Genomic DNA, 18,972 nt, shown 5'->3' with positions numbered 1-18,972 from the left:
TTTGCATTTTTATACAACGTTTCCGGTTATTTACTGGATGGATCTTCTAGATAGCAGTCACAACTTGTCTCTACTTTTCTTTTCTCTTTTTACTTACTTTTATTCATTTTTCTCTGTCTTCTTTCCTCGTCTTTGGGCTTAACATCTTTAGGATATTGAGTTGAGGCTATATTTTCATGAAATTGTAGGTAGAAAATTAAACCATCCCTTATTTATTCATTTTATTTATTTATTTTGTAAAAAATCATACATGTATACAGAGATAGACAGCACATGGGTGTAACCTGAAAAGAAACAAGCTGAAAAGAAATAATATATAATTGATTAGTTAACATAGATCGTTATGGAGTTAAAATTGTAACAGATAGAGACAAAATATTTTATGCAGTCAACTAAGTGTCCCAATAATATATTTGTTCCCCATTTTTAACTCTGTACTAAAACCGGAAGTGACAGAAATTAATTAGTTTTCCATTTAAACATTTATCTACATAGAGCAGACACGATCAGACATAGCGAGAAGCTTTTTCATGGAATAGATTTAGCGTCCTAAGAATAGGTATCGTCCATGGACGCCCGAAGGGAAGGGCATGATGGGGCCCGGCCCCTTCTGTCTCACGAAAGTACATTAAATTTCTTGAGATTTTCTTAATACAAATAAACAATACCAAACGTAATATAGCAACCAGGGAGTTTGATCCCCCTCTAGAAACTTTTCTTCGGGCGCCCATGGTACCGCCTTTCTCCTTAATTCCCTATTCAAACTGGAAGTGGAAGAAATCAACCACTTCCGGTTTCAATGTTGATTTTCATAGAATAAAAATGGTAATATATAACGAGGAGCGGTTTTCTGTAATCAATTAGACGTTCTAAAAACATATTCCATCTCCACTCGAGCTCGAGCCTAGATAAATACAGGGGGGCCACATAAAAGTATCTTGGCCGGATAATACTACAGAAGAGTAAATAATTGTGTATAATTCTCTGAGTAATTAAGGCCGATACCGTTGTTCCGCCCGATGTTCTCTTATGTATCTGAAATTTCATACCCGTTTAGTTACAGTAAACAATTCACATAAAGAATATGGTATTTTCGTGCTTCAGCGAATTCTTGGAGTGGAATAATATTTATAGCGGAGTCAATTAAAAACACACAAGAGATCTTTACTGACAGTTATCCATGATCTACCTCCAAAACACTGTGTTCAGAACCTGGTGCAAATCAAACCGGGACTGTTGCGAATGTAGGTAGATGGAAACAAAATATTGTTCAAGCGCTGAACGCCATCTGAAATATTCAGCAATGGACAATACGAATCGTGCAGAAGTTTACCCGGAAACTAACACTGCCGGTCGGAGTGTTACGAACAACGTGTCAGCGTGTACTAAACTCTCTCAAACTGAAACCATACTCGAGTCCAGAAATTGATGTAGTCAGACTTGTAAATGGGTTCCGTATTGTAATTGTTACTGACGATTGAAAAAAAAAAAAAAGGAAACATACAGCCTCTGAACTGATGGGACTCAAATTGAGATCCCTCACTCGTTTTGTACTACTTGCTCATGAATGTATAAAGATCAGAACTCTATTATCGGACACATTTCACTGTATTTAAAGGTGGAAATGTTTTCCATTCGTTTCTGTAGGTAATTGTGTGCTAAATATTTCAACCTAAAACAGATGAAGCATATGTATTTATTAACAACAAAAACATTTTAACGACAAATGACGAGGTAGAAAACATACTGAAGATTCTAATATATATCCAGGACCTGATGGAATAAAGGGAGTTTTTTTTAAACGACTCCCATTTGTGGATTCCATATTTAACTAAGCTTTATAATAAATGCTCAGAACTAGGAATCTTCCCAGAAATATGGAAGATTGCGACATTAGTTTTACTCCAAAAGAACACTTCGGATCAAACTAACTCGCCGAAATCGTACAAGCCTATATGCTTAGTGAACACTGTAGGAAAAATATATGAAAAAATACTTGCAAGTCGAATGTGCGCCAAGAGAATTAGAATAAATAATTGTGAGCTTCAATATGGCTTCAAAAAGAATAAAGAAACAACAGAGGCCATCAACTCGTTATTAAATCACATAGAATTAGCACGTGACATTGGCAAAAAATACACAATAACTATTTTCATACATATAAGTGGCGCGTTCGACAATCTTTGGTGGCCAATGATGTTTATAGAGTTAGAAAGGTTAGATATTCACAACAAAATTCTTAATACTATTAAAAGTTATTGTACACATCCATGGATCATTTATAGCGGACACTCCTTTGAAATTAAAAGGAACATAACAAAAGGATGCCCACAAGGATCAGTTTTAGGACCGTTATTGTGGGACATCACGCTCCAACCGGGACTGGAATTGTTGAATAATCTTGAAGAGATCTCCGGAATTGTAGCTTACGCTGATGACCTGGCAGTAGTGATTAATGCAGAGACCAGAACAAAGTTAAAGGAAAAGGCAAATAAAGTAATGGAAGTGCTCCTGGACTGGGCTAAAAGAGCAAAATTGGAAATCTCAACCAGTAAGACAAAATATATGTTAGTAAAATGAAAATTTAAAAGGAATCCAATTATCAAAATTGCAAATAATTCAATAAGTAGGGTAGAAACCTTTAAATATTTAGGAGTGTGGCTTCGAACATCGTGTCATGAAACATAACGAGAAAATTATTAGTATTGCACATAATATTTTCTACATCATGGTAATGGAATATGGACTTTCTCCCAAACATAGTCAATTGTATTATAAAACTATATTCCAAGTAATAGCTTCGTATGGTTTCAGTACCTGGGGTAACAGAATTCTTGAAAATGTCAGGGTTCTCAGAAAAATAGTTAGTGCACAGAGAACAATTCTATTAAGAATCTCAGGTGCCATGGCAACAATGCTTGTTGAGACTCTGCAGATTATATTAAGTATTGAGCACTCCACCTAACTATATTAAGAATTTCGGACAAATATTGGATTCAAAAAGCAAATTTTTAAAAATGGAACAAATTTTTCAAAGGATACTAATTTTAACGAATGACGTTGAATCCTTTGTTGTCCTAATGGCAAGACCACTGGAGTATTCGTAACAAGTCTGCCAAAGTACACGAAATGTTTCCAAACGTCAAACAACGATTAGAATTGGTGCATTTAGACATGAATAAGCATGTTATCCAATTTTTAAGCGGACATGGGCCTTTTCGCTCGATGTTTCATATAATAGGCTTACTGGAAAGGAACGTTTGTGACTGCGGCCTGATACAAACTCCGGACCACTTGGTATTCGAGTGTAGCAATATACTACTACCAGAAGAGAAGCAAAGAATTAAAAGAAACTTACGTCAAGTAAAAAATCAACATGACATTTTGGAATTAATTTGCAATGACAATTATAGATGTCTTTTCAGGAAAACGTGTTCTAGAATCTTAGAAATTAACAATGCCCAAATAGAAATGGACTTAGCCAGGAGACGTCGAACTGGGTGACATTAATTAAAATATAAACATGCGCTTAAGTCCAATGGACATAACAAGTTATTTTATACAATTTATAATTATCAATATTTTAGTGTGTTATGTGTGTGTGTGTGTGTGTGTGTAAATATGAAGTGTTGTTGTAGTGTAACTGTGTCATAATTATTTAGCATCTTAGGTTATCTTTAGGACCGTAGACTAAGTATGTTAAGAAATAATGTAAATTGGTTGGAGGGCCAATTATGATAAGGCTGAATATGGGAATGTATAAAGTGGAAAACCATTATTTATCTCTGTTAGTGTAATTCACATCAGAAGAGAACCAGTGAATATTACTCACAAGAAGGAAACAATGAAAGTTTAATGTTTAACAAATATCATAAATTAAATGTAAATTCTGGTGGGAAATTACACAAAATTTTTTCTTTAATTTTATACTTACAACTAATATTCTACATAAATATTATATTTTCATATTTAGTCAAATTTTAACATTCAACTATACAGAGTTCAAGTAATATAAATACAAAAATTATAATGAATAAAACAAAATGTTGCTAAATGGACAAGAAAGTTTTATTTTCGTTTTATTGTTCTTATTTACTGTTCTTTTGACATGAAATTTGCCACATTCATGTCTTCGCCCATTATACACGTAGTAACATTATAAGAAATACCGGGTGAACAGACGACAAGGGATGATCCTTGCAACGTTTTAATTACGTACCCAAATATAAACTCAGTTCGAAGATAAATAATAAGACAGCACATGTACACTCATGTCCAAAATGATTGTCGCATATCTATAACTATCTTCTTGTAAGAATATAATTTGATAGTCATTTTACAGGGTTCTTATAATACAGATACTATATGTATAATCGGGAAATGTATATTTGTGGTAAATTTCATAGGAAAAGAATTATAAATACAAAAATTATAATGAATAAAACAAAATGTTGCTAAATGGACAAGAAAGTTTTATTTTCGTTTTATTGTTCTTATTTACTGTTCTTTTGACATGAAATTTGCCACATTCATGTCTTTGCCCATTATGCACATAGTAACATTATAAGAAATACCGGATGAATTCGTTATCAAATTATATTTTTACAAAAACATATTTATAGACATGCGTCAATAATTTTGGACATGAGTGTACATGATAACGTGTATTGTAAACTTTTTTCTTAGAAATATAACACCCAACAAATGTTATGCTGAAACTATTAATCAACGTGAGAAAACGGGAAGGTAATAAACTTCATAACAACATACAATTTAAGTACCGGTACTTTGAAGGAACTTACTTGAATATGGCATGAAAGTGTGTTATCGATTGCTAAAATGATCGACTCCTTTAGTAACGTGAATTAATTGGTATTTGCTTTCAAAATGACAAAGAGAAAACAACTTTAGAAAGTTATTCCTTGTCAAGGTAATTACTGTACTTGGATTTAAATTGAAGAACAAAAAATCTTATGTTCTATGCTCAATTTAAAACACAAACCTTACCCTACTCAAGTAAGTTCGGCAAATGCACCACACGACTCATTTCGTTTGCACGCAATTTTCACATATCAGGACGCAAATTTTACTTCATACTTTAAGAAGTGAAAAAAGACTAGGTTTAAACTTCGCACTCTCTTTCTAACAATGCAACCCCCTTTTAATATGAAGTAATTCTATCCTTAAACTGCAAAAACCAAAATCTATAAAAAGCTGTATTTAATAAGGTAGAACACAAGTTTCAAGGTGCAATTCAGCTACCTTCAGCACTGAATGGGCGGATCAAAACATTTACGGTATGCCTGTCAGATGGCAGCCAGAAGCAGCGCATATCTGAAGGCCTGACAATTGTATGGACTAGCGGCAAGCAGGTGAACAAACTAACATCACCTATCTACAGTAAGCAGTTACAAGCATAAATGCATTTTTCCTTTCTCTTTACTTTTTTTGGATCAAAAAGTCAAATATAGCCCTATTTCAATCGAAAATTTTATTGTTTGCCTTATATCTGGAGAACTACATATAGTATAGTCAAACCCAAACTATCACTTAATATGATGTGCTTGTTCCGTAGAAAATACGAAAACTTGATTAAGGTCCGTTCAAAAATTTTGTGACCCTTGATCCAAAAGCTAATTATTGACAAAGAGCACAATCCTTTGATACATTTGTAATCACTCCTAAAATTCTTGTTTTAAACCTCCATTTACACTGATCATCGACAATTCACAGCACATCTTCCAGCATGAGCGTTTGACGTGAGGATAACAACATCAATCTATAACAAAAGAAAAAAATACTTATTCGGAAACATTCACAGAAGTCTACGAGCAGGACTGATCACGTGGCAAGACCTCAGCCAAGTAAAATGGACTTGAGATTTGGAACATGGAATATAAGCAGATCCAGCCCTAGGCAATTTGCCGTCCCGTGCAATGGAATCACTTCCCGCACCCTTTCTCCGAAAAAATGAATCTTGTAGATCACGATTTTAAGTATGCTACTCCATCATGAACAACGAAAGGGAGGGAAAAGTGTTCTCGCACTCAGAAAAACCTAATCACTACAAATAAAATTTCGTTGTGTCTGTTTTCTTCTTTAAATAACAATATATAATGTTTCCACTTTCAATGATAAGAAACTTGTTTGTGAGAAAGACAGCACTAGTTTTCATATCAAAACTGTGATAACTAACTAAATGAAACTGGTGTTAGCTATGGTTCGAGAATTGAGTTGTTGTATTTGACAACAATCAATCAATTCATGCTGGGATTAGTTTGATCATTTGCTTTAGTATTATCCATGTGACCTAAAGCTAATTATACCTAAACATGGTTTATGAATGTAGTATTCGAATAGAAGATTAAGTGAGTAAAGGGCATGGGTGGATAAGTATAGTGAAATGGCCCCAGATGAATCTTGGAACGACAAGTGGGTGGTATATAGGTACCCCCAAGATATATTAATCTCTCATGTTTCAAACCTCGACTCTCATTGGTTCATGCGAAATGCCGCAAAAGCGAAAAAAAAGTGGGATTACTTTATTTCCTAAGAATGGCTCGATCGATTCTGTTCAAACTTGAATGTATGTTTGCCACAAGCTACTACCAGGACCGTGTGACCTCATCACATCCACAGTGAGGTAGGTAGTCTTCAACTGCCGCCCCTACCGGCGGAGGTGAGGTTTCGACTATCCTCCGAAATGGGCAACTAGGCCGTGCCTTTGGGTTCGGGAGATAAAGCTACGTGGTACCTCAACACGTATGAAAGAGCAGGCAGTTGTTGTGCCCAAAGTGTGGACGGATCCAACGCCCTACCGGGAGGATGATGTAGGTACTGCCCTCATAGAGTGTGTAGTGCGTGCTCTTCGGTCCGGGATGGGATACCTAGTATCCTAACGCACACTCATACCTCAGGAGCGTTGAGGAAGTGGGATTCCGTCGTCCCAGTTGCTCCCTGGGTGCAGGAGCCACGATCCTATCAGAAGAGCCGCCGCTTCCAAATGGCCATTGTCTTTAAAGGGAGACAGTCTACAGTAGCCATTGGGTCCGGTAATGTACGGTGTACTTCTTCCGTAATTAGAGGAAGTTCCGTATTGTTCGAACGACCCTACTGAGGGAGGATGTGGGTGTCCCTTCTAATGGTGGCTTACACGTACCATTGGGTTTCGGACAAGTAGCATGGCTACAACGAGTACGTGGTACCTAAACATTTAAAGATAGGTAGCCCCGTATTATTTAGGTGGGCCTACCAGTGGAGACATGGCTCCCAAATGGCAATGTCTGCCTCGAGCAGACGGTATACATCGGTCATTGGCTCTGGTAATGTATGGTGTACCGCTACCGTAATTAGAGGAAGTCCGGTATTGCTTGGATGATCCTACCGGGAGGGGAGTGTCCGATTCCTGTCTGCCGGGGGACCGAACGGGGGTGACGGAGGGTACAATCCCAGGAATCTGGGTAACGGTGAGCATGGGCGGGACGTGAGCTTGCCTTGAAACGCTCAGACGCTATGCCTGCAGAGCATGGTAGGACTGGCTCGCTAGGAGTCTGCTTCCACCAGTAGGTTAACTGGTAGGCACTCTGGCCGCGCAGTGGGTGTATATTACTCCCTCAGAGAATGGGGGTTACATAGCTTAGGCGAGTCAGGATTAGGGGACAAATCCTGGCGGTTCACTTCGTGCACGAGAACTAAGGTCCAAACAAGAGCATCTACGGGCGGGGTGCAATATAGGCGGTACCCGTCCATTAAAGAGACCAAACGGTCGCAGTCATGCTCTCCATTGATGCAATTAAACGTGGAAATAGTAGACCACTAGCACCAACGTGTTTACTAACAGTGATTGCGGACAGACGTAAGAACTCTCTACTGTATTTTATGTCCGACGAAGCGTGGTTCCATTTATCAGGTTGCGTGAATGTGCAGGATACGCGACACTGGTCACCTGAGAATCCATATATTCTGCTCGAAACCCCCCTCCGTGAGCAAAGAAAAAAATCGTGTTTGGTGCCCAGTTTCAGGGGTACGTGTAAAGGTCCAATGTTATCTATTTCGTCAGTAAATAGTAAAGTTTATCATGACTTCTTGCAACAGTTTCACGACGAATTGACACCATAAAAAATACTATATTCCTACTCCCAACAAATGGAGCCAAATGCCACACTTCGACGAATCCCTGCCATTGGTCCATAAACTGTTTACAGACTTCACAGTAAATAAGGGATTGTGGGTTCGTTACCCGAATTTATCCTTCTTTGGCTTTTAAAACAGAAGATCTATGAACACTAAACTAGCTGAAGTTTAGTGAAACACTACCTCCAACATCCAGAACATCATACATTAAGAGCTACACGGGGTGTCGGCCAATTGTGCTGCGATGAGCGCAGAAGTGACTCGATGTTAACTTGGATCATTCTCAGCATTTCTTGTGACATGCAGATAAGACATTGTTTATATTTTCCTAACTCTTTCGGCTGGTATTAACACGCCGGGCAACTTTTGTGTAGCCCACCCTATACTAGAAAATTGTGTAAATTTCCACGTAGAGGGACTATATTTGAATCGCTGATTTCACAAAAAATCCTAATCACATTTTCTTCCTGAAACTCGGATTATGGATTTTAGCGAATCTCTTGGGGTATATGCAACTTCGTGTATAGAAAGGACAGGTGTGAAGCTATTACAATGGTGTAGAATCAACATTGAACTATAGGTCAAGATCAAAAAGGTCTGCAGTTCTAGATTCAAATGCCTATTCTTTAGCATCTGAAAGGTACACAAAACGGACAAAGATCCTTCCTGCAATGATCAATTCATTTACAATAAAAATAAGAAGAGGAAACACGAAATATAGTATTTTCTAAATTACTAGCTAAATAAATATAGAAGTTTATATAAGCAATCAAAATAAGAAAAGTTAAACGTATGTTACAAATAAAGTTTGTGTTCATTCAGTTAAAATTCTAATATGAAATGAAATTGTTTCAATTTAACGTCCCACGTTATGCCTGTTAGACTATGGAAAATGAAATGAAGTATTTCAGTTGAATGTTCAATAATTACGCCCTTTAAGCTAAGGGAGATGGATGGTTCAGGCATATGGATGATGGAAGAATTGGTGGAATTAGAATGGGAGTAGGGGATCAAACCAGGGACCCCACGTACCATAGGCAAACGTTCTACCACTGAACCACCGTGCCCTCCAGTTAATATTCTGGGTGCATAAAGATTAATATCTCGTCTGGCACTCATACTTTTATCTTTCCGTAATTTTAATTTTCTTTTTTCCTGTTCTTTATTCCCCCTATCTTTACCTAAAGAACTAAATAGTTTTAACAAGTTATTTGTAGCTGCGAGTGTCATGGGATTATAGAAGAGCCTAGCGATTATTGTGAACTTCGAAAAGTTCGTAGGTTCCAATTATGGCAGCTGCTAGATGAACTTTTAATTCACTGTTTTGGAAATAATGATCGATTCTGTTTTTTTTAAATAAATAAATAAATAAAAAAAACTTCCCCATCTGTAGAGTGAGATACTCGTAGAACAGTTCCAAAGCGGGAGACGAAAATATAGTGGTGAAACTGAAATTTTAAATTTTACATCCCATAAGATAAAATAGAACCCCGAGGAAAAATTCGGCCATGATGTTGTCAACTACAAATTCGCGTTTTCGGAGACTAACCAAAGGACCTTTCACATCACAAGTAAGCGCTTCACCAATCAGCCACTATACTTTCTATATTTAAGGTAGTGTTTATCTGTTAAAAATATAAAAGAAGTTCTTTCATTCGTTCTTTCTTTCTCTCATCTATTTTTCTTAAGAAAAAGAAAGAAGGGAAGAACATACGACTACACTATTGGGAGTCTCAAAAGGTATTGAGTCTGTCGAGGTCAAAATTGAAAAAAAAAATACTGCCATTTGAAAATAAGGTTATGAAAACGGATACACACACACCATTTTCTTCGACGACTTTCTGCCATTTTACCGACAATATCGTAATAAAGCCGTTTTAGAACTTTCGTAGTTTCTGGTCAAAAATTAAAACACGTGGTTTTTACAGTTCTCTTTTGAAACTAACTTTTCACATTCATGGCGTTTTGTACAGACCGAAACAAATCATAGTCTGACGATTCCAAGTTCGGGCTATACACTGGATGAATTAAAAAATCCCTAACAACTTCTCGCAATTTTTGACGGGATGTTAAATACGTATGCGGGTTGGTGTTGTCAGCGTTGTACTGGAGTTTCGGTCGTTTCTTTTAACTTAGTAGGTGTACTCGCGGTAATTATCGACAGTACAAGTCCGACTATATCGTTTCGCCCCATTCCACCAGTTCATGATCAACCATGCTTTTCCAATTTCACCAAATGCATAGCATTACCTTTCTGAGCGTTAGTGTGTGATTTATCACAGTTTATGGAGCTTTTCTTTACTTCAAGCACGTTCTTTTTCGTACATTGTTGTTGTAAGTGATCCATTTCTTTTATAACTAGAGATCATCCACTTCAGAAATGGATCTAGTTCGTTAGATTTTAGTGCAGATGTGTTTGAGTTACATCACGTGACATCCAAACGCCGAGTTTCATATTGTACCTTGCTTTCAAATAATTAGCCACTACTTGATGATCAATGTTTAGGTCTTTGATTATGTCATGGATACTTACATGTCAGTCTTGCTCAACTTTTACCAGAACGTCATCCACTTTTGCTGTGGTTGGTCGCCCACTGTGAGGACCATTTTGACATATACATTTCAAGAACGAAATCGTCTGAACCAGGTTTTGTTTGTTGCTTTTGATAACGTATCTTGCACACACACACGCACAGCTCTATTTTTTCACGAATCTTAACAACATTTACGTCATTATTGGCATGAATTTATGAAATTTCGCGCAGTTTTGCTGAAAGTTCACTCATCTCAGCAGAACACTTTCCGCGTGGTTATGTTATTTCAGCGGTTTTTGCAGTCCTACAAGCTCCAAGTTTCAGCTGTTAAATGACGTTAGGTCTGACTCGCTGCAACTTACGTACTTGTTGGGCAGAAAGTGTATTTAAAATGACACAAGCTGTTTGATGTCAGGAAGTAGAATTGAAATGAAAATGAAATCTTTCAGTTTTAAGTCCCACGAATACGCCGGCTAGGCTAAAGGAGGTGGTGATGATTAGAAGGGAATGCAGTGGTGTAATGAAACAGAAGAACCCCGATAAAATCCATGTACACAGTGTTTCTCCAGCATAAAGTCTACTTGATACAAGCTGGGATCAAACCACGGACCCCGTGCACCAAAGGTGAACGCTCTACCACTGATCCACGGCGGCCCAGGAAATAGAATTGTTTTCTATCTATTAGTAGGTATGTGTGTTTCTGTTATGTTTCTTGGAAATTTAGGAATGAATAAAAAATTGGCTTATGAATGCTATGATAAGTACGGAAGTTCAGCAAAGTTGGAAGAAGTATTTTCCGTACTGGGATTTCCAATGACGATAGTAACAGATAACGGATAACATTCTTCTTAGTACCCATTTTCTGTCTACTGTAAATAATGTAACTTTAGATTGTTACACTTTAGATTGTTACGAGCTTGGGAGCCTTGACTGGACTAACCATTCATCCTACTTCATTTTACTTCACAACAACTACTTTTAGTTGAATTCGTGAACAAAACACCTCCTAGCGTAAGACGTCATTTCTTAATAATTTGACCTCCTTCTGCTCAAAAACACAAAATGCACTTTGTTGTGCGTTATGGTGTACTAAAGGACTAAGTGTTCCCAAAGTTTCAGACTTTTTATTCAGGCCCATTGGAGATATTGAACAGTGAAACATTCCAAATTCGCACAATTCCCCAACTATGCAATTTTTTCAGTTCCTTGTCCCTTGGGAGCAGCTACAGGTCTTTTTTTTGTCTATTACCTTATGACACCGGACTACATGCATACACAAATTCATACCTCTAGTGTGTTGTTTCCTCTCCCAAACAAGTCTTCAATGTCCAAAAATGTTGCTACTTTGGCCCTGATTTCACCTCTTTAAGTGGTTTTAGGGGAAAAAAATGTTAAGAAATCAACGTTTTAACTCTGCACGAGTTGGAGACGTTCAGCAATTTTCAATTTGGTAGGACAAATACATGCTGATATATACAAAATAACGTAAACGCCTAAACTCGAAAAAAAAACGCAAAATGGTGGCAGTCGCTGCGTCGCCATTGGATGTTGTAAAGAAAATAATTAATTGTACTTTGAAGTACTCTGATATAGAATAAACATTCACGAAAAAAATGGATTTTTTGAAGAGGTCGAGTGGCAATTTTTCTTTTTTCTCCATCAGTTTGCATAGATTGACCCACTGTCGTAAAAAGATAACAAGCTACTAACGGAAACAGAATAAACAAACAAAATTCCAATGCTTGATGCACAGATTACATTGAGTTGTACATCAACATGTTTACGTAATGATGTGGACTAATAAATCAAAAGTAATAAAACAGCATTTCCGAAGACGTTCAACACATCAACCTTCAGGTATGTAACATATATCTAGTATGTGGCAACCGGAAATAGCATTGACACCTAATTACTCTTGCAAAGAATGACTTCATCGCCTTATTCATTCCAAATCACAACAGGAATTTAACAATCTCATGTTTGTCATATATAGCTTAATATAAAGTAAGTATAAGCTGAATTGCACGCTCCTCGGTTCTTCACCCGGGAAAAATAGGTTTATGAGAAATCTCCTTCTCCACTAGAATATTTACTTCAATAAAAGTGTAATAGTAAAAACACAGAATATACTCTACTTTCGGAATTCATACTAAAATACCCTACTGTCGCAGAATACACATTTAATCAAATTGATAAGAATAATGAAAACGCCTTGAAGTGAGTACTGTTTAAAGTCATTTCAAATGGTCCAGACGTGTTCTTGCTCCGAAAACCATGAATTCGACACCGATCTCAGTCATTTTTCACATTTTATTTTTCACTTACTCTCTCCCTCTACTGATGGGGATAAACTTGGACTTAAACGACATTAGAAGCGTCACTATTCGTTCACTGACCCCGAAAACTATGCATTCCGCACTAAGATAAGTCGTTTCGCATTATTTTTTACATGTCACTCCTTTCAAACTCCCATTCTTTGGGGTGTCTCATTCCCACAATCCTTCTTTCCAGATTTGTCTACCATGTTTGCTTAAAATTGCTAAGGACGTTTCGGAGTTACGCTGAAATATAAATTCGTGCACACGCATCCAAATATACAGGATGTTTTAAAACAACACCGACAACGTTTGGGAAGTGATTCCTGCCACCAAGATAAGACAAAATGTATAGACCAACCTGAGTGCAAAAATGCTTCCGTTCGGAGTTATAGGCTGCCGAAAACATGAAAAATGAGATTTAAAAGTCCATATCTCCAAAACTATGGGACCTACCGTGGTCGATTCAATACTTTAGTTAGGAACTAATACGTGCGTTGTCTAAAATTACATGTTTCAGCATCCTAAAATACTGACGATACAATTTTTAGAGAAAAAGTTCATGGAAGGAGGATGAGGAGAAGGAGAAGTACTCACCAACTACCCTTATAAAAATTGTTGCGAAAGTACCCGTACCACAGTATTCTGGAACATGGATATTTGGATAGGGCACATACTAGTTCCTAAATAAAGTCTTGACCCGACTACGGTAGGCTCCATAGTATTGAAGCTATGCAACTTAAAAATTGATTTTTTCATGTCTTTGGGATCCTATAACTCCGAAAGGAAGTATTTGTGCACCCAGGTTGGTCTATACTTTTTGTCTTATCATGTTGTCAGGAATCACCTCCCAAAAGTTGTCGGTGTTGTTTTGAAATACCATGTATATAGACGTGCGAGCAAGGCCTTTAGCGTTGCTCTTGTATATTCCCTATCCAGCTGACGTGTTCGTTCATATGTAAACTTGGGATTAAATGTCATCGTGATTGCAACCTAATAGCTTGACGAATTCAAACTATGGATTCGACATTAATCTCAACCATTTGAGACATTATATTTGCACTCCTTTTCACTCCCATGCCGATGAGCTGAACTTGGACTTAAACGACATGAAGACTATGGACTTTAATAGTTATTAACTGAATAAGTATTATTAACTTAACCCTCGAGAAGTCGCGCTGAAAAAGTAACGCGAGTAGTCGCGCGCGGTCAAAAGGACCGCACGAACATAATGTGTTGCAAATATCGTTTTAAACATTTTTTCTTGTATTAGAAACGTAATTTTGTATATTTTCTGATTAAGAGGGATCAAATATGTATTATTATAATAAGTTTTACAGTAGTAACTATTAGTGGAACCTAGTATTAGGCATGTACTGTTTTCTTTTTTATTTCTTATTTGGAATAAAATGTTTTTTTTTTCGTTACATATTTCTTTAGATAGATAACTACGGATTGGTTTTATTGAAAATTTTAATTCTGATGACGATCTTTTGTTTTTGTCAACTCTTTGGTTCGTCTAAAATTAGAAATGCAATAATAAATTAGCAAAATAAATACTATATACACATAACAATAAAACAAAGCTTAAAAGCGCATTTTACATTCAATTATAGCTCACTCGTAGCTAAGCGGTTAGCATACGCCCCTTTGGCATGGAACTTCCGGGTTCGATTCCCGGTGTGAGCTCATGTGGTTCGGATCGCACGTTAAGCAGTAGGTCTACGTCTTACATAGCCTTGACGCTGAAAGGGCTGCTAAATTGAAATCAAATCAAATCAAATCAAATTTACATTGACTTATTTTACGGTCCTATTATTTTGAAACTTCACCTATACAACACTACATTGAATTATTCTAGGTTGCATTCAAATTTACACTGTTTTACACTTCGTCGTCGCTTATTTCGGCCTCTGCTGCGCTGACTACATTCGGGGAATCGCTAGTCATTTCTGGCTTTAAGATCTTCAGACTGGCTCGCAGACTCCTCACTTCCACTTTCATGTTCACTCACTTCTACATTATCTTTTTTGTTATGATCTTCCTCAGACAAAGCTTCCACGAGATCATCATGGCTGATTTATCCGAATAGTCCATTCCTAACATTTCTCTCCGTTCTTTTAAGCTCTTCATTTCTAATTTCCTCTTTTTCCACACTTGGTATCAGTCTGTTAACTTTGTCGACCTCTCTTCCATTCATTAAAATAATATGTATGTTTATAAAGCTTAAAACATCTCCAAAGCAAAGGTCACGTGCAGAACGAAACACTGAGAAAAAACATTACACGGTTAGTCGCGCGCGGTGGAAAGCACCGCAGAGTCACTAAAAAATCACTAGTAGTTAAACTAAACAACGGATAAGGGAGTGATTGAGCAGGAATGTTCGGGAAGGTGAGGGGTAAGATTAGGTAAACGGTGGAGTCTGTCGGACAAACAGAGTGGGCACACGATAAAAAATAATTTCCCTGCGGTGCTTTTGACCGCGGCACGACTACTCGAGGGTTAATGACGCTGAAATACTAAACATTCAGCATTAATATCGGCCGTTTTCGATATTTTCACATGTCATCATTTCACCCACCTCCTGTGTGCTAATGGAGGCTGAAGCTGAATTTAAATGGCGTCGGGAGTGTCACTGTTTATCTGAACAACCCCGAGAACTATGTACTCGACACTAATAACTGTCGCTTTTGATTTTTTCATGTCACCATTCCCCTCCAGAGGTATTAACGGGGGATGAACTTAGATTTAAAGGGCATCGAAAGTGTCGCTATTCATCTCAGCGACCTCGAAAACTATGAACTCTTAGATCCCCTCGTTCTTAATCTTTCTTGTGTCTTCCCCACCCCTCTCCTAGGAGTGCTGGGAGTCTTACCCCAACTGGGAACTGACTTTGGTCTTAAAGGCATCATAATTGTCATCAATCAACTTAGTGACAACGAAAACTATGTATCCGACGCTATTATCGGTAATTTCCAATTATTCTCGCATTTCTCACATCCTTAACGTGCTAACGTATCTCTAATGTTAAGGAATTTTGAGACATGGTCATCTACTTAGAACAACTGGAGTCCCCATTTTTCTTTCTTCTCTTCGAAGGAAAACGTCGAAAGACGCTAAAACACTTTTTTCTATTATTATTAAACATTTCTCTACTTTTAAAAGATTTCGAATATGAACATGTTACTTTAACAATTAGAACACTTACCGTTTTCTCTTTTTGCATTTTTGTCTATTCTAAGGAGAAAACGCCGAAACACTCATTATTTTAAATTAAAACCAAAAACTAATATGCTCCTAACTTTAAGAGAGTTCAAGATTTGGCTTTCTTATTTTAACAATTGCAACCCCTGGGGTCGCGGTGGCTCAGTACTAGACCGTTCACCTCTGGTGCATGGACTTCTTGGTTTGATCCTAGCTTGCGCCAAGTGAGCCTTGTGATGGACAAACATCGTGTACGTGGGTATTCTCGGGATTCTCCTGTTTCCTCCTACTTTCTTCATTCCATAATTTTATTAATTTCTTATTATCACCATCTCTTTAGTCTAGCGTTCCTAAGATTTCATTTCAATTGCAACACTGACTCTTTTTTTATTTCCAATTTATTTCTTCCTTTGTAGGAGAAATATGAAAAAAAAAACACTTAAACACGTCCTTAAATGATTTTAAATGAAAAATCAAAATACTATATTTCATATCTATAACCTTAATGAATATAGACATATGCTCACCCCATTATATCAATTGTATCCCCACCTTTCCTTCCTCCTGCCTTATTTTTCTATCCTTCTAGGGTAAATATTTAAAAAAAGCTGCTAAACATGTATCTAATTATTTTAAATGAGAAGTTCATATATATAATTTTATGTCTCAGATTTGCACTTGTCTAGATATGTTTCTTAAATTTATTTTTAAAAAGGTGAAAATATTATACACCTACACATTACAAAAGCCTACACCATAGAGATAATTCGTGAATTTTGTAGAATAACTCAATGAAATCATTGTTATCTGTCTCCTATACTACCCACAATAATAGGCAGAACTCGGAATTCCTTTGACCGATTAAAGGATTTTTTTTTTCAATTTACTACATTTTTTATCCTTTATGAACTCACCATTTCCAAACTACCACACTATATCCTTTTTTAAGTCATATACTTACGTCTACTCTATACCGCTTCAATTCCATCTCTTCAATGAAGTCTGATTTTAACCATTTCCCATTAATGATAACAACTCTTTGGCAATAAAGTATCCCCCCGCTTCGTGCATATTATAATAGATTCGTATCTTATTATAATAATTGTAATTCCTACAGCTTTTTCCTTCTCATCCCGTTTTATTTCCACTTAGTTCAAATATTAAAAAACACTGAAAGACGTGTCTCGTTTATTTTAAACTAGCTGAAAAACCCATTCTTCTCATGGGTTAGGTAGAATATCTATGTAAACAACCTGAATAACAAAGGAAAAAGATATTGGTAATTTCTACTACTTTTACATATCCAGATTAACGCCCCCTGACACCCCCTGGTTCGAAATTTAAAAAAAAAATCGCCTCTAACTCCCAGTCGATGTGGTTGTATTTGGAAGTCAACGCCTGTAGGAGTATCACCATCCACCTCAGCGACCGTGGAAACTATGGATTTGACACTAATATAGGTCATTTTGTATTATTCTTACATGTCTCGGTACCCCCTCACCCGGTTACGCCATGCCCGCAGCCGAATGGGGTGAATTTGGAAGTTAATGCGATCGAAGTTTCACCATTGATCTCAGCGACATAGAAAACTATGAATTTGACCCTAATATTCGTCATTTTCTACTAGTTTTACATGCCCCGGTAAACGCCCCCAACCACCCCTGAGATCCCCTAATTCGAATTCAAAAAATGCTTCGTCTTGGTCTGAAGCCTGGGCCAAGATATCTGTGACCATAATTTGGTAACTCTCGGTCCACTCGTTTGGTCCCTTGGCCACACACAGACGAAGTCTTTATTTTATTTATATTAGATTAGATGAGAAGTCCATATACCAAATTTTTAAGTCTCTTTAGCATTCACAGATTCTGAGATTATGTAAATTTTAAGATAGTGATTCCCATCCATCCTTTGCTCTCTTCACCGTCGAATTTCTGAAAATACTTCCATAGTGTGAACATACATAACAAATCCTATGTTTTGTCCAAATTTCAAGTTCAAGCTTAATCAGTTTTACGTGGGCATTGATCAATCAGTCAGGCAGTCAGTATAGATATATATAAAGACAGTCATCCAGCTTTGACCCCACCCCACCCTCGCCCAAATCAAAAATTTTGTTCCTACGTTCCTGCCACCAGAGGCAAGATTATCCACCGACATTTACTACTATATTACATTACAAATTATTAAAAATCATGTTTCTGTAACTACGGTAGTACGCCTTCCGCCCTCAGCAAATTACGCTCCTGGCACATGGGATACATGTAGAATTTGAGGTACGTATTTCTGGAATTTTCTAAATTTCAGAATTTTGTTGAATAAGGGATAATCTGTTGACCATACATGTCAAGAATATTTTTGTCAAGCGCGGGACATTTTAATGTTTGGTCGCAGGATGGTTGGTTTTCTGCACTATGCAAAAATTGCAATTGAATTTTAGAATTTGTAAACTTGCTTTTCAAAATATTGGAAAAAGTTTGAAAGATGAAATAAGTTTTCAGTTCATGAACCCAATTCGTTTATGTTATTTCTTAACTTTTGAGGTTACGCCATCTGCATAAGAATTATGTATACTATTCGAAACAATATCTCTAGTCCAAGCAACTCTTGTTCATCAGGGTTAAACAATTCAAACATTAAAGATGTCTTATCTGAACAATATGTTAATGCAGTATACTCCGCTAATTTGACCCTCAATAATAAGCCTTTCTATAAGTTTACCATCAGAACATTTACCCTTTTAGTTCCATTTTAGACTTCCAAAATATGCTATAGATAAGTGTAGAAAG

At 36.9% G+C, this 18,972-nt stretch overlaps 1 long non-coding RNA gene across 1 annotated transcript in view; it reads right to left on the bottom strand.

Moving 5' to 3' along the window:
* Window positions 1-214: 214 nt before the first annotated feature.
* LOC145673887 (uncharacterized) overlaps window positions 215-18,972 on the bottom strand; it is a 32,513-nt gene continuing 13,755 nt past the window's right edge. Inside the window, exon 3 of the long non-coding RNA XR_014128839.1 lies at window positions 215-299. This is a non-coding gene — a long non-coding RNA (uncharacterized LOC145673887). The remainder of the gene's footprint in view (window positions 300-18,972) is intronic.

The sequence above is a fragment of the Thermobia domestica genome, chromosome 17, assembly GCF_964235325.1.
Source record: "Thermobia domestica chromosome 17, izTheDome1.hap1.1, whole genome shotgun sequence".
Classification (NCBI taxonomy): domain Eukaryota; kingdom Metazoa; phylum Arthropoda; class Insecta; order Zygentoma; family Lepismatidae; genus Thermobia; species Thermobia domestica.
This window is presented reverse-complemented; position numbering and strand designations above follow the sequence as displayed.